This window comes from Schistocerca serialis, chromosome 1, assembly GCF_023864345.2.
Source record: "Schistocerca serialis cubense isolate TAMUIC-IGC-003099 chromosome 1, iqSchSeri2.2, whole genome shotgun sequence".
Classification (NCBI taxonomy): Eukaryota; Metazoa; Arthropoda; class Insecta; order Orthoptera; family Acrididae; genus Schistocerca; species Schistocerca serialis.
In genome coordinates, this window is record NC_064638.1 from 709,562,323 (window position 1) to 709,580,062 (window position 17,740).

The 17,740-nt window shown below is 41.3% G+C and overlaps 1 protein-coding gene and 1 pseudogene across 1 annotated transcript in view; one reads left to right on the plus strand and one right to left on the minus strand.

Moving 5' to 3' along the window:
- The window catches only part of LOC126481058 (mucin-19), an 865,341-nt gene that overhangs the window by 346,256 nt on the left and 501,345 nt on the right, over window positions 1-17,740 (minus strand). The window lies entirely within an intron of this gene.
- LOC126429637 (5S ribosomal RNA) lies at window positions 4,373-4,490 on the plus strand (annotated as a pseudogene).

The following is a 17,740-nucleotide window of genomic DNA, read 5'->3' on the forward strand; positions in this document are numbered from 1 at the left end:
GATTATAATTAATGTTAGTCTGGTGAGATTTGGTAAACTAGACTGGATACCTGTTGAAACAGTTGGTCAGTAATGTAAGGATAACTTCCCCAGATATCTCACAGCTTTTAACCCGCTTTTATTATCTTGAATATCAGCACCGCTTTCAGAACCAATTACTGCAGCAACATTACACCTTCACCTTGCTGCACTCTGTGTCTAAGACGTTCAGCCTGACCGCGTGGTCTCCAAACAGTCTCTAACGATTGTCTGGTTGAAGGCATATGCGACACTCATCGGTGAAGAAATGCCACTCCCGAGCGGTCCATTCGGCATGTTGTTGGGCCCATCTGTACCGCGCTGCATGGTGTCGTGGTTGCAAAGATTGACCTCGCCATGGACGTCGGGAGTGAAGTTGTGCAGCATGCAGCCTATTGCGCACAGTTTGAGTCGTAACACGACCCCCTGTGGCTGCACAAAAGGAATATTCAACGTGATATCGTTGCTGTCAGGGCTCCTCCGAGCCATAATCCGTAGGTAGCAGTCATCCGCTGCAGTAGTAGCCCTTGGGCGGTATGAGCGAAGCATGTCATCGACAGTTCCTGTCTCTCTATATCTCCTCCATGTACGAACAACATCGCTTTGGGTCACTCCGAGACGCCTGGACACTTCACGTGTTGAGAGCCCTTCCTGGCACAAAGTAACAATGCGGAAACCATGAACCGCGGTATTGACGCTCTAGGCATGGTTGAACTACAGACAACACGAACCGTGTACCTCCTCCCTGGTGGAATGACTGGAACTGATCGGCTGTCGGACCCTCTCAGTCTAATAGGTGCTGCTCATGCATGGTTGTTTACATTTTTGGGCGAGTTTAGTGACATCTCTGAACAGTCAAAGGGACTGCGTCTGTTATACAATATCCCAGTCAGCTGGCCGAGCGGTTCTAGGAGCTTCAGTCCTTAACCGCGATACTGCTGCGGTCGCAGGTTCGAATCCTGCCTCGGGCATGGATGTGTGTGGCGTCGTTAGGTTAGTTAGGTTTAAGTAGTTCCAAGTTCTTGGGAACTGATGACCTCAGATGTTAAGTCCCAAAGTGTCCGTTCAACCATATCCCAGTCAACGTCTATCTCCAGGAGTTCTGGGAACCGGGGTGATTCAAAACTTTTTTTGATTTGTGTATTACGATTAAAATTAGTTTGTGACTGACGTTTCAATGAGTCGAATGGTAGGGGCCTGCCGTCAGCCAATCGTAGTTCTTTCTCGAATGCTACATGCTCGCTGTGTTGCTTATTTTATAAGTATGCTACGCGCAGCTCCCTGCTGTACGCCATCAGAACTACCACCTCCCCCCCACCCCCACGCCCCCCTCCTGCCACCTGACGCTGCAAGCTGTCTGTCACAATGTAATTTTAGTTAGAGTATAGTCTAATTAAAAATATATTAGCAGTGTTTTTCGTACAATAATTATAGCGCGACGCGATCGCCATGGAAGATATGTAGCGCCAAGGGTTGACTGTGTATGACTCACTATCGAATTTGACTGACAGACTGAAAAACACGATGAGTTGACTGGTGACAGTGACTCACCGGTCATGTGCTCCTGTGAAATCAGCGGACAAACCAACAGGTGACGAGAGTCTGTTGGATGCTACAGTAGGAGAAATTTCCAAAGAGTGGTACTGAGCACTGGGTCGGCTTGGAGCCATCTAACTAGATTTTGTTTTCCGCTGGTCAGAATGGGTGTAAGTTGGGGTCATACTCGACGTCCTTTGTGTACGGCAACAACAAGCTGACTGAGAAGCAGTAAGTAGGAATTGCAGCCTTTCACCACTCGTTCCCAGGAGCGTGCCTGGAAGAAAGAGGGAAAAGGACTGTTGGATTAACGTCTAATTGAAATCGAAGTCATTAGCGATGGAGCGCTACCACAAGAGAAAGGAAGGTAATCAGCCTTGGTCTTATTAAGCTAACGTTCCTGGTAGGTCCCTGAGGTTATTCCGAAGAAACCACTGGAAACATATATATCAGTGTAATTAGACGGGAAGATGAACTTCGCTCGTCTTAAGGGGCTTCGGAAAAGCTCAAAATCATGAAAAGTTCAATTTTTACTTTTTTGCGTTTTCTGAATCTGCAGACTATTACCTTTTAATAGATATATAATTTATTCAATTCCGAAGACTACAACTATTTTTAAATTTTTTGTGAAATGTGTTCTACATGGGCGTGACCCACTGTGGCGCTGTTAAACTGCTGTCAAATGGTGTTATTATGAACGTTCGTGTTCATCAGGTACATTTTAGTGATGTGAGATAAAGTATGTGTTGTGGCTAACCTGTGATGGTTCAATATATATCACTGGTGTGATTGTCGATTGTTTCATGTTTATTTACTCTGTCGTTATCTCGAAAATATTCGTAATTAATTCTGTTTCTTGAGTCTCTGTTTTGTTGAAGTATAATAATGAGTAAAAGTAAAGTTATTACAAATCCTCTGAAGGCTTTTAAGAAAAGGAGAAATGTTGGAAAGCCAAAGGTATGTGTTATTACTGTAAACAATAAAGACGATAACCAAGTGAGTGAACCTAACCTCTCAAGTACACCTGCCCATAGCAGTCAAAGTGGGAAAGAAAATACTTCACAGAAGAAGCTTGGTTCAATGAGTGAAAACTATGAATGTTTTATGGGCGAATCGGATGTGAATGAAGTATTTGATATGTCGGTTCTCAAAGGAATTTTTTCAAACTGTGTAAGATGTATTCATTGTAGTGAAGTTGGTCTGGAACTCTCCATAATAAAGCACGTAGGACTTGCTAGTGAAATACAACTGACCACCTTTTGGAACAGTGTTGCAGTAACTGCAACTGAAGAAAATGGTAGCAAAATCTACGAACACAACAACGAGCGATGCTTGCTTTAGACAAGGAACGCCTTCGGGCTGCAGACAGGGCTGTTAAGAGTCTAGAAATACAAGCAAGAGTAAACAGGAGGAGGAACAAGAGGAAGCTGGAGGAGGAGTTTGCAGAGGATGAAGATAATCCGTCCTATGGACCTGGAATGCACTAAAAAGTTAATCCAATCTTTGTCGCTCGATTCCCAAAACTTTTATTTTCTCATACTAATTACATGTTTTCTAAGGATCTTCCAAACATATTTGTTTCAAACTTTCAGTAAATGTTACACAGTACCTTCTGCATAATTTAACACAGTCTTTTTCCAAAAAACTGTATATTTTTGAATGTATAAATAAAAAATTGTAAAAAAATGTTGTGAATTGTCATTATAATTGAAAAAAAATCATCTTTACTAACTGAACTAAAATTTTGTAAAATCCCTGTGTTAAGTTGTAGCCCATATTCCAATAAATAATCTGTAAAAAGTTCAACTTCCTACCTCAAATACTTTGTGAGGAAAGATGTAATTTATAAGCGTTATTTTAACATTGCAAGTATAAGGCGTTCCGGAGCCCCTTAAATATGAGTCCAGTTTGGCAACCAGTGCGCTCCTTCTATTAATATGGAAGTACACTGCCGCTTTCTTTGGACTAGGCTCTGTTGCATTCAACGCGGGGGCAGCGGCACTCTCAAACTTCCGTAGAGACTGTCGCAAGCACGCTGCCTGTGAATTCTCAGGAAGTGAGGTCCTCCAAACAGACGAAAGCTGCAATGATGGTAGGAGGCAGTGGGAACAATATCTCCTCTGTGCACCCAGAGTTTGCTGATCTGATTCGCAGGGGACGGTGAATGAGCGACATGCTATACTAGCCTCTTCAAGTTTCCGTGGCAGTGAGTGGAGCTGCGTGGTAAACACGATATCTGGAAATGTGATTCAGCTTTTGAACTAAGGGCAGTGAAATACAGACAGCATTAACAAGAGCTTAAGAAACCAAACGCAGACCAGTAACGTGCCGTGTACGGTATGTTGATCTACGTTGCTAACAGCCGAACTAGGTTGGCGAGGCTTCCTTGTACCGGTGTAGCGGAACATCTCTGCTTCAAATTGGTTTATATGGGAGAACGAGTGAGCTTTGGAGGAAGAAGGAAGTTGGCGGCAGAATATGCAACAGTTTTGCCAACGGACACTGGACGCTGGTTATTGTAAATGGGGCTCAGGTTTGGAACGTCGCTGCTTAGTTACTGGACAGAACTGTTAGCGGATAACACGGTGTATATACTCGTAGAAGACACAATGACTTGTAGCAGGCGGCTTGCACATATCGTGTCTCTGGAGGACAGATGCGTGAAGTGAAATGCAGCTGTTGTCGTAGTGGATGTTTGCTGCAGGTATTGTCGCTCGGCAGTAATACTGCCGTCATTTTTTAGCGCTGCAGTATTAGGTGGTGCACTCATTTCTGGCTACTGATCTTGGTGATTAAAATTGGTGTTCTATAATTGTGTGGCAACGGCCTTGCCGCAGTGGATACACCAGTTCCCGTGAGATAACCGAAGTTAAGCGCTGTCGGGCGTGGTCAGCACTTGGGTGGGTGACCATCCAGGCCGCCATGCGCTGTTGCCTTTTTTCAGGGTGCACTCAGCCTCGTGGTGCCAATTGGGGAGCTATTAGGCCGAATAGTAGTGGCTTCGGTCAAGAATACCATCATAACGACCGGGAGAGCGGTGTGCTGACTCCACACCCCTCCTATCCGCATCCTCCTGTGAGGATGACACGGCAGTCGGATGGTCCCGATGGGCTACTTGTGGCCTGTAGACGGAGTGGTTTTTTATAATTGTGTAGCTTTATTTTAGAGACCAAATAGCAGATCAGAGTGTATCTGATAAAAGCTATTATGTATTGAGGATGGCACTATATAACGAACTAGTTCAAGTTCACTTGTTGAAAAAGTTATTAATATGCTGGTATTAGGCCACGGCAGTGGCTAGAATGATTAAAATTGAAACAGTAACTGTGCTAGTGGGTTCAAGGAGACTTGGCTGTTACAGGTGTAAGAGCTGATAATGTATTGTACGAGGGCAGTTCAATAAGTAATGCAACACATTTTTTTCTGAAACAGGGGTTGTTTTATTCAGCATTGAAATACACCAGGTTATTCCCCAATCTTTTAGCTACACAACACTATTTTTCAACGTAATCTCCATTCAATGCTGCGGCCTTACGCCACCTTGAAATGAGGGCCTGTATGCTTGCACGGTACCATTCCACTGGTCGATGTCGGAGCCAACGTCGTACTGCATCAATAACTTCTTCATCATCCGCGTAGTGCCTCCCACGGATTGCGTCCTTCATTGAGCCAAACATATGGAAATCCGACGGTGCGAGATCGGGGCTGTAGGGTGCATGAGGAAGAACAGTCCACTGAAGTTTTGTGAGCTCCTCTCGGGTGCGAAGACTTGTGTGAGGTCTTGCGTTGTCATGAAGAAGGAGAAGTTCGTTCAGATTTTTGTGCCTACGAACACGCTGAAGTCGTTTCTTCAATTTCTGAAGAGTAGCACAATACACTTCAGAGTTGATCGTTTGACCATGGGGAAGGACATCGAACAGAATAACCCCTTCAGCGTCCCAGAAGACTGTAACCATGACTTTACCGGCTGAGGGTATGGCTTTAAACATTTTCTTGGTAGGGGAGTGGGTGTGGCGCCACTCCATTGATTGCCGTTTTGTTTCAGGTTCGAAGTGATGAACCCATGTTTCATCGCCTGTAACAATCTTTGTCAAGAAATTGTCACCCTCAGCCACATGACGAGCAAGCAATTCCGCACAGATGGTTCTCCTTTGCTCTTTATGGTCTTCGGTTAGACAACGAGGACCCAGCGGGAACAAACCTTTGAATATCCCAACTGGTGAACAATTGTGACAGCACTACCAACAGAGATGTCAAGTTGAGCACTGAGTTGTTTGATGGTGATCCGTCGATCATCTCGAACGAGTGTGTTCGCACGCTCCGCCATTGCAGGAGTCACAGCTGTGCGCGGCCGGCCGGCACGCGGGAAATCAGACAGTCTTGCTTGACCTTGCGGCGATGATGACACACGCTTTGCCCAACGACTCACCGTGCTTTTGTCCACTGCCAGAACACCGTAGACATTCTGCAAGCGTCTATGAATATCTGAGATGCCCTGGTTTTCCGCCAAAAGAAACTCGATCACTGCCCGTTGTTTGTAACGCACATCCGTTACAGACGCCATTTTAACAGCTCCGTACAGCGCTGCCACCTGTCGGAAGTCAATGAAACTATACGAGACGAAGCGGGAATGTTTGAAAATATTCCACAAGAAATTTCCGGTTTTTTCAACCAAAATTGGCCGAGATAAAAAATGTGCTGCATTACTTATTGAACTGCCCTCGTATTATTGTGGTCTGACATAGACTAATGCTGGATTCTAACGGACCTGTTAATGATGAATCAGTGCAGTGGCAGGGACACGACAAGATGTTTATAAAAAAGGGAAGCAATGTTCCATCTCACTTTAGTACCACTCAGTCAGCATTAAGATCTACTGCTACAGATTCTTTTCTAAAGTGTGAAACTATTAACTGGTGACTGATTTGTATTGTTATCAATTGCTATGTTTATATGGGTCTTGTAAGTCACTTTGAGGCAGGCAATTCTTTACTATTTGTGTAAAGTAAACACCGTGAAAATTTACTGTAGGACAAAGTTTTGGTTGGTTTATTAAATTGTGAAGTTTATTGGTTCAGTTGAGATGTTGATGGTTCTTTCTATGGTTTGTTTCAGAACTAAAGTATTGTTTTGAAATATTTGCTTTTGGAAGTAATTGTTGTTTGAACGTTCCAATGTGTAATACTGTTACAGTAATTGTGGGCCAATCTACAGAGAAATTTTTCTGTGGTCATCAGCGACAGAAGTTTTACGCAGATTTGGTATTTAATAAATGTTTTAAAAATCTCAAACAATCGCTCCACCATTTCCCAATGCGGCCTCGCTACCGGTAACAGTAATATAAAAATTCGTTTTAAACAAGCCCACCGGAGAAAATCATTTTCACCCTTAAGAGAGCACAGTGGTCGCTTCAGAGCGCTGTAGATTGTGTAGAACTGCTACCGCGTGGTATGTGACCTTGTACCGCTGACGTCATCATGGCAGTGAAGTGGCTTGTATGTGCCAGCCGACCGTATGAATCAGTGCAGCTAGATGGGTCGAACTGTAGGCGTGACAGTGTGTCAGAAATGAGCCATCGTATTTCGTTGTGCCCGTGACCACACCGTAACCTTGGAAACGAGGCGTAAGAACAGTGGCCGTAAAAAAATCGCAACCAACAGGGACCAGAGACGAGTGTGGAGTCCTGTCAGAGACAATTGGTTTCACATTTGACAGAATTCGCTGTCCCTAGTGAATGCAGGTCCATATGAATCAATCACCGCGCGACCACTGCGAAGCGAGCTGCATACAACGAACATTTGGATTCTGGTACCTCGCAGAAGGCTATTGCTCACTGCGGAACATAAGACTGCATGTCTTACAGGAGACACACACACACACACACACACACACACACACACACACACACAGACAGAGAGAGAGAGAGAGAGAGAGAGAGAGAGAGAGGGAGAGAAACGGGACTTTAGCTGACGTGACGCCTGTAGTGTGCACCCACGAGTGGTGATTTCGCCTTTTTTTTTATCAAATGACGTAAGGCTTCGAGTGTACCAAAGAGGCGATTAAGCTGCAGCGTGTGGAGGATGCAGTTCAGGCCGAAGCAGCTGCTTATGTGATGTTCAGAGAATGTTCCTCGTATCATGACTTTGTCCCCTGTCAGTCATGTTACCCTCAGAATGAACCAGGATTTTTACTCCAAAATTGGTGGTAACCGGTGTTGCCCTTTCTTCTACATTTCCATGATGAGCATGCTGCGATCACTACAGCGTACCACGGTGACGACAGCCGTGTTCACGCCAGTGCACGCATACGCTCCTGCCTTGACGAACCTTTGGCGCCCTATTGCACCTTGAACGGCCCGCTGAACCCATAAAAATGTCTCGTACGTTTCCCTTTGTTCATTACAAAGCATGGCAATAAGCGTGAGCAGTCGTGGTTCTACATTCTGAAGCGCGAGGCGACTGAAAGGATGATATATCACCAGCCAACAAGTATTTGTCGGTAACCCAGAAAGGTTTGCAAAAGAGACGTGATAATGTTGCAAGTGCTCTTCTCTCCGCGTGCTCGAAGAAGACATGTCTGCGGTCATTTTTCCAAGTGGGTCAGACGACGCGCATGCACGTGCCAGGTAGGTGCGTGATCTTAAATACGCCACTGCGGCGAAGGAAACATTAATCAGTGGACTCGTATCAACTTCCTGCACTTCTATACTTGCAAAGCAGTTTTGATAAGGGTCGCTCGAACCGGCGAGACAAAAAAGTTACTCACATTCTTACACCACTGATAACAGCCATGCAGTCATCTCACTCTATTCAAATACCCCTGACCCTATCACTATAGCCCAAGCTAGACACTGTGTTCGCCACTTAAGGGTTCATTGTTCTGAGTCAGCCTATCAAATAAGCAATTTTACGATTGGTTTTGAAAAAAAAAAAAAAAACAAATGAAGCATTCACCGTAAATCTTCTTGCAAATTGATTCGTGAACAAAAGTTTCTAATTTTTGAAAAAAGAAATTGTGTCATCATTAAGCTCCCCATCCGAGGAGTTAAAACTGTTCTGTCCAGAATGAGGCGTGCGCATGATGAAAGTCTTGCGGTCTGCAAATCTCACTTGAAATTAAAAAAAAAATCTTAACCTATAGGATATTTCGCACGGAGTAATAGCACAGCTTTTTTCAAATTTGAAAAAAGTAATAAAACAGCGGACGTTTGAAACAAAGTCGCAGTTTTGACGTGTGTCTTTCATCACTTTTGTGCAATAGCTAACGAATAAATTAAAATAAAAAATAGACTACTATTACTCGGATGGCGTCTTAATGATGACTGAATTTATTTTAAAATAAAAAAAAAATGTTGTCAAAGAATCAATAAGTAATTGTAACGTTGTTGCTTTAATTTGGTATGAAAGCGGTGCTGATAGACAATAAAAGCGGGTTAAAAGCTGTGAGCTGTCTGGGGAAGTTAACCTTGCATTACTGAGCAACTGTTTCACCAGGTATCCAGTCTAGCTTACCAAATTCCCAACCATACTAACATTAATTATAATCTTATAATAGTCATACGACAACCGGTGATATATATATATATATATATATATATTATATATATATATATAAAAGAGAATTTAAATAAAAAGAAATAAATCAGTTTAAATTTGGAAATTTATTTTAACATTGATCATTGAAATTTCAGTATATTAAACTTGATTAAAAACTAAACTGGTGCCTTATTTAGGATTGTGAAAATGTGAGTTTGTTATCTTACAGAACACATCAAATATGGAGCCAAGATTGGGAGACTGCATACAACACTGCATTCATAAAATAACGCACGAAGAACGTTGAAACATATGCAAGAGGAAATTAACCACTACCAACCGATTCCATTTTCACCCAAAGAAGTTACGTTCGTAGCGCAATCCTGTCCGTCATGTAATTACCACACACTGGTATACTAAATTCATACTAACTCTCTGTGAAATCTTCCCGAAAAGAATAGCTGAGGGCTACTTTGATGATTACACCACATGCTTCACGTGGTCAACTTGGTTTACACAAAGATTGTAACTCCACAATAATTTTGATAATTAAAATAAATTAAATCGAAAAGCAACTTACAAAAGAAAAACCTCGAACTGGTTACTAACGTCTTACTATTAACCTGGTGGGTCAAACAATTGTATAAGCACGTGGTACTTGTCTCACAAAGTACCCCCCACGTGGGTTGAACATAAAGAAAAGTTGCTATATTGAAAAATATTGTCAAGACGAGACGTTATAATCTCACGCACATTCGCATTTAAGATTGATGATCTTAGTTAGAGTTACTGATCAACACGTGGTTCCACTTTACTCACAAAGTAGTGACAAAGAAACTACTGGAAGATATTCTGAACTGTACACTCGAATCACACTGCGTTGCAATTTAAGATAACATTAGATATTTTAGAGCTAAACCTGAAATAAAGGTGATTAAATTTTCAGTTAGGCTGAACTTAAGAAATCCATTGTCCTACGGACTTAGCAGACACGCGCTTAGCCGGAGATCTTACCACTTCAGACGCTCGCCGCGGACAGACTGCCCTGGTCCCTTCCTGAGGGTGGCTCACAAATACAAACGGAAGTGGCCAGAGAGGCCGCTTCCTATACCAACATGACAAGGGACAGACAGGACCATACTAAGAATAGAAACCTCTCTGCTTTCAGAATGCGTAGTTACCTGTTCCGACGTTGGTCCTACTGTTCTCTAGCAGACAGGCTTGTCTGCTACCCTCAAGCATGCAACTAGAAATATATTTGCTTATTCATCCTCTCACACAGAAGGGAAGGGGGATGACAGTATCTTATCACATACAGTATATAAAAGAAAGCGGGTGTAGGTTCCGTATGAGACTGTGTGACATGAATTACATATAAACTGTGTTTTAAAGTGTAATAGTGTGACAGATCGTTCTTGTTTATGTGTAAAAGTAACACGTTCCACTACTCAGTCTCCTCCCAGATAGTTAGAAACGCCACAGTAAATTTAGAAGAGGAATTTATGCCGGAAATAACAACAGATTTAAGAAATTAACATGAAAGGAATCCAACAGAGACCTTTCTTAATGTTCAAAAAGATTTACGTTGATTGCTTCATTAGTTTTTCCAAACAACAAAACTTAAAAATCGTTTGTTTTGTTGGCTGATTAAAGAGAATGGACCCTTAACCTAGAAACTAGTGAACTACACCGTCCTCGGAGTGTTATGAAGGTAAAATCTCTGAATAAAAGATAAAAAGCATAACTCACATACTTCAGTTGCCACGGAAATATAATGTTTTATTTTCACTATTTAACAACCATTGCCAAGTAAATTTCTTCGATTACCATCTTCTCTGAGTAGCTCTTCTGTTCTCCTTCTCCTTCGTATATTCATTTCAGTCACACCGAGTAATGTCTCTCATTAAGTCTGCTTTTTTCCCGGAAAAATTAACTAAAGTATAATTTATAATGTGTCTCATTTTTTCTTCATCTCTTTAGGGCTTTCGCTAAGTTAAAAACAAGACATGAAATATTTTATAAATAAATTATGTAATACATGAATTTGTACTTCCACTTGAGGCCTTATTATTTTTTATTAGTTGAATTAGTTTCACTGAAATGAAATGAGTGGATCAATGGAAATGAAATCAATGAGTGGTACAACGACATGAAATTATGTCAGTGAAAATAGGTCAGAGATGCTGAACCTACAATGTAATTAGTATGTCGTCAAAAATGAAAATTTCTACCAGATTGGTACTCAGAGCCAAAATTCCATCTTCTTGCAAGAAGGCTTTCGACACCGTTCCCCACAAGCGTCTTCTAACCAAACTGCTTGCCTATGGAATATCGCCTCAGTTGTGCGACTGGATTCGTGATTTCCTGTTAGAAAGGTCACAGTTCATAGTAATAGACGGAAAGTAATCAAGTAAAACAAAAGTAATAGTCGGCGTTCCCGAAGGAAGTGATCTATATCAACGACATAGGAGACAATCTCAGTAGCCCTCTTAGATTGTTTGCAGATGATGCTGTCATGTACCGTCTTGTAAGGTCGTCCGATGACCAAAACGAATTGCAAAATGATTTAGATAAGATATCTCTATGGCGCAAAAAGTGGCAATTGGCCCCGAATAAAGAAAAGTGTGAAGTTATTCATATGAGTACGAAAAGAAATCCGCTAAATTTCGATTACGCGATGTCAGACAAACCTGATGGCTTTAAAATTCAACTAAATAATTAGGGATTACAATTACAAATAACCTAAATTGGAAAGGTCACATAGATAATGTTGTGGGTAGAGTAAACCAAAGACTGCGATTCATTGGGAGAACACTTAGATGCAATGGGTCTACTAAAGAGACTGCTTACACCTCGATTGTCCGCCCTGTTCTGGAGTATTGCTATGCGGTGTGAGTTCCGCATCAGGTGAGACTGACGGATGACATCGAAAAAGTTCAAAGAAGGGCAGCTCGTTTTGTATTATCGCGAAATAGGGGAGATATTGCCACAGACGTGATACTTGAATTGGGGTGGCAATCATTACAACAAAGGCGTTTTTAGTTGTGATGGGGTCTTCTCAAGAAATTTAAATCACAAGTTTTCTCCTCCGATTCCGAAAACATTCTGTTGGCATCCACCTACATAAGGAGAAATTATCATCACGATAAAATAAGAGAAATCAGGCCTCGCACAGAAAAATTTAAGTACTCGTTTTTCCCGCGCGCGGTTCGAGAGTGGAACGGTAGAGAGACGGCTTGAAGGTGGTTCATTGAACCCTACTTTATTGTGAATAGCTGAGTAATCGCGTAGATGTGGACGCAGATCACCTTACCCACAAGGATGTCTGAGCACGCCTCCAGGTCTGATGCAATCTTTCACTGTCGGTGATGTTTCCTCCTATGATTTCCAGTCACTTCTACCAGAGGTTCTCTTACCTGGTGTGTTGAAATAGCACCACTGAGGTGTGGCTCCAATTTCCATTAATCACGGCATGTGGATTTAATTTCTGTGTTTTTTAGGTGACATTTTTAAAGCCAACAGTTTTCGATTTTCCTGAGTATAGGAACAATTTTATTTTTAGATTATTGTGAGTGACACCTAGGCTTCAACTATTTCCAGACAACTACCCTTCTTCGCATGTAAGGGTACGAGAAAGTATCTAACATCTGGATCCAACATCGGCAAGTTGAAGCAGTCTGAGCTCCAACAGCACTAACGACTCCCACCTCCCGTATTCAGTGAAACGAGGGCACGAGCCTGCCTTGAGAGATTTCCCAGGAGTCACTCGATTTATGGAGCTCGAAGTTACGGGCCGGTGGCGTGCCTGTCTCAGAAAGTTTATGGGCCACGAAGATGACGCGTCCAGTTAAGAAACTCCTCGCCTTGTTAGGAACTGATTGTAGAATACCGGAGACTCGAGACCGAAAATGTAATGCCAGGAATATTGACTACTGAAGATGGCATCAGGTGCAGACACCCAGAACGTGAACAACGTGCCGCGAATCACTGTAGAGCGGGAGCAAGAGTTGTTCATGACAGTTCGGTCGATCCTGTATCTTATGAACGGGAGCAAGGGAATAGGTTAGCGGCACCAGAGTGCTCTGTGACAAAACACAACCAATTTGCCATGCTGCATCACCTCTTACGCTGTCCATTAACGCATGCTTTCATTCTCCAGTCTGTGATGCATATGGCGTACGACTCCAGTATGCAACTTTTTAATAGGATGCATTTTGTATCGGACCAGAGGGCAGCGGCTATCGCTTGCGGAGACCTCTCTCGTGTTCTAACTAACAATGAGAAAGATTATTTTCTTCTGGGTGCAACCCATAGCCTCAATAAATTTGAAAAATGACGTGAGTCCACCAGTCTATTTTTCAATTTACTTTATTTTCAATACCAGTTTCAGACACTGTCCTTTTTGTGGTGCATCTAAAAAGCATGCAACACACCATAAAAAATACAAGAAATAAAAAAGAGAGCTACGATGTCCACACTCCGATTACTTTAGGTAACTATTATGTTTCTTTAACGTTACATCCAATGTCATTATGTGACTTTCATGTTTTTGCTCCCTTTTTTAGTTTTTATGGCGTGTTTTTCAATTTTTTTAGATGCACTTGAAAATGGTCAGTATCTGAATCTACTAGCGCAAATAAAGTAATTTAAAACACAGCTAGATGGAATCATGTCATTTTTCAAATGAGAACATTGTTGCAACGCTTGTAACACTTGGTGTATTATCCGGTCTCCAGCCTGAAGTATTAAATTGGAAAATTTATTATCTCTCAGAATATCCGGCGCGCCATAAGCATTTCGCTTCTTTTTACTTTCAAAGAATCTTTGATCTATATGATAGGTAGAAATTTCAAAGCTAGATACAAGAACTCGTAAGTTTGAAAATAATCGTGCGACCTCTGCTTAACACTTCTACATCTACATCTACATGGATACTCTGCAAATCAAACTTAAGTGCCGGGCAGAGGGTTCATCGAACCACCTCCACAATTCTCTGTTATTCCAAACTCGTATAGCGCATGAAGAATGAACACCTATATTTTTCCGTACGAGCTCTGATTTCCCTTATTTTATCGTGGTGATCGTTTCTCCCTATGAAGGTTTGCGTCGACAAAATATTTTCGCATTCGAAGGAGAAAGTCGGTGATTGGAATTTCGTGAGAAGATTCCGTCTCAACGAAAAACGCCTTTCATTTAATGATGTCCTGCCCAGATCCTGTATCATTTCAGTGACACTCTCTCCCATATTTCGCGATAATACAAAACGTGCTGCTCTTCTTTGAACTTTTTCGATGTACTCCGTCAGTCCTATCTGGTATTCTAAGAGGACGGACAAACGTAGTGTAGACAAGCATGGGCATGAACCATCTGAAATGGAATAGAATATGAAAATTATTAGGATCAACAGAAAACCCTAACACAAGAAAATTTTCACATACAAAGAGCCCTTGCAATGAATAAGAAAGTAATAAATGACATAATTAGTACAAGTAACAACTCACTGATCACGTAGGCACTAAAATATTGACAAACCTAGATGTAGTAAGTAATCAGATTAAATAACAACCTATTCAATCTCCCCACTACTGACACTGACAAAAAAAAGCTACTCCTCCATTTATTTTCTACAATTTGCCGAGAGCATTCCCGAACACACAAATAACACACTCACCTATGTAATAAAGAAACCACTACCAAGAAGCATACAAACAACAAAAGACGAACGAAAAACACATAGAGACAGTTAGCAACAATGTAAACAGTACACAACAACCAACACTCGTTTTACGCATATGAAAGTGAAGAGAGTAGTTAAAATGTGCCTGCAAATCGGACATCCAGGATTCCTGTCGTGCGGTGGACATACAGGCACAATTCCAGGGCGCCACATGTGCTGTGACGAGATCGCAAAAAATCGTAACGAAAATCAAACAGTAATTTACCAAAAAACTTTTTCTTGTGTAACAGTTTTAGAAAATAGACATAATAATAAATCTGGAAACATATTTATGATATGCTAGCAACAAACTGAGGTTGCTTTGCAAATGAAAGGAAGCGAGATATGTATGGCATGTAAATGAACAGCCTTTAATTTAGTTGCATAGACTGTCGTATCTCCAAGATAATAATAATAATAATAATAATAATAATAATAATAATAATAATACAGAAGCAGCTAAGGAACGTCAGAAATCATAAAAGATGACGAAACAGATATATATTGATTCTGCAACTAAAATAAGCACGAAAACTTTTGATCATAGTTATTATTACTTCCATGTCGTACGGCTTAGAGAGAACGCAAAATTTTTTATTGTGTTATTATATTTATATAGAATGAAAGATAATTAGGTAAACATCAATCTGCGGTTATGAGGATAAATAACGTCCTAGGAACACATGGATTACTCACAGTGTAACACTAATAATTTTGACGATTAAGGTTTAACCATTTGTCGCTTCAAGATCTATGACACATCAACACTTTTAGATAGAAAATATGGAATATATTGCTTCAACAAAAGATTTAACAATAGATTTTCATGTAGTGTTATGTTGGCGAATAAGTGAGAGGACTTAATAATTTATGCACCATGTGGATACAATTGTCCCTTGAGGCACAGTAATTAAATCTTAGTGATAAAAATATGTAAAAAATAGATGAACACACACCACACATTGTACTTATTCAAGTTATAACTCAAAGCAGTGTGCGTGTTGTCTGATGATGAAACTGTCGAGGCTGACATTATTATGGATCGACTTGGAAATATCCCAAATGTGTACTAACGGCGATCTATCACTTATTATTGTGTAGGACGTTTATAACATAGTACCTCTGTGTATTCGTCTTGTTTACTTGTTTCAGTATACTGTGGATGTAAAACTTGTTTTATGTCCGAATTTGTTAAGGCTGTGTAACTTCGTACAACGTTACGACTTAAACTAATGTGCACTCTGAACTGTCAAAACAAACTGTAGCTTATCATTTCCAACGTTGAGATGGCTGTGTGGCCATATTCCGAAAGCCATTAATTTTTTTAAAAAGTTGTCGAGGCTCGAAAGTCGGTATCTCCATTCTGCCACTATAATCCGACCGTTGTTTTGAAGACCGCTGCACTTTGCAAGGCATAGTCCGGTTGGAGCTGGTATGCCTTTAGGTCGGGACACACATGTCAGGACCGTGTCCGTGCCGAGACACGTCCGAGTATCGGCCGTCACCCGGACTACGAAATACAACATTAAAACAAATGCAGTGGGCCCCACTTGACCGGGCCGTGCACGGGGAACGTCAACGGGCCGGGGCCGGGCCGGGCGGGATTCGCCGTGTTTAAATTTTCACGTGACGGACACGGCCTGACGGTGGGGTTGTCTTGTGAGCTGTGCAACTGCGCCAAACTGTTCTATGTACAAAACATAGATGTGGAACGACTAATAGAGGAAGTTCGTAAGTTTCCTGTTCTTTACGATCAGGGAAGTGAAAATTACAGGAATATCGAGCGAGTACAAAGACAGAGTTTGGAAGACAATTGCAACAGATCTACAAGCCAAAGGTAAGATAAAAACTATACAAGTTTTAATACCCGAAAGATATTTATTTACTTTTTATTTTACAAACAGATGTTTGGTTTATGTCATCGTTATATCGCCAAGGCGACATGTTCTTGCCATTCCACAGTCCCTTGTGGAGAGTTCAGGAATTTTTTGAGTTGTTCTCGTACAGCAAATGCAGCATCTGTTGATCTCCCACGAATTCGAGGTAGGTTTCGAAGATTTGATGAACTTCCGGATCCCTCAGCAGTTTCCGTTTGATCCATCCTCTGTTCGGGCACCCTATAACCTTCCATTTTTCGAATAAAGTTGTACAGTACACACGCAGCCGTCACAATCATTGTAAGGTTATTAGGATCTCCCTGAAGGATTCTTCTAAATATTCGAAATTTCTGTTGCAATATACCGAATGCATTTTCGGATATTCTTCTTGCCCGACTCAAACGATAATTAAATATAGCCTTGTCGTTTGTTAAGTTCCTGCCAGGATATGGTCGCATCAAGTATGTTTTGAAAGGGAAAGCTTCATCGCCTACAATTACCATTGGAAGTTCAACATCAGTTCCGGGTAAAGTTTTACTCTTTGGGACGCTAAGCGTATTGTTTTCCAATGACTTTCCAAGATTTGAATTTACTAGAATGCCTCCATCAGAGTTTTTTCCGTACGCTCCCACGTCTATTGCAATAAAATTATAACATGGGTCAACCAGAGCAAGAAGCACAATGGAATATGATTTTGTAATTCCAATAGAGACTTCCTGAGTTGTTTGGAGCCTGTATTGTTACGTGCTTTCCATCTAAAGATCCAATGCAGTTTGGAAACTGCCATTTTGTCCAAAACTCCTCAGCTATAGCATTCCATTTTTCTTCATTCGGCACAGGCATCACCTCTTCTAACAATAAATCGATAACTGTTCTAGAGGTGTCACGGACGATAGCTGCAACTGTGGATTTTCCCAACCTGTAGCTGAAGGAAATAGTTTTAAAGGAATCTCCTGTAGCAAGGAACCTGAAAAAAATTGAATGTATAAGATGAGAAATACTGTATAATCTATAAAATATTTGCAGCATTTTAAACATTGTAATATAAATACGCGATT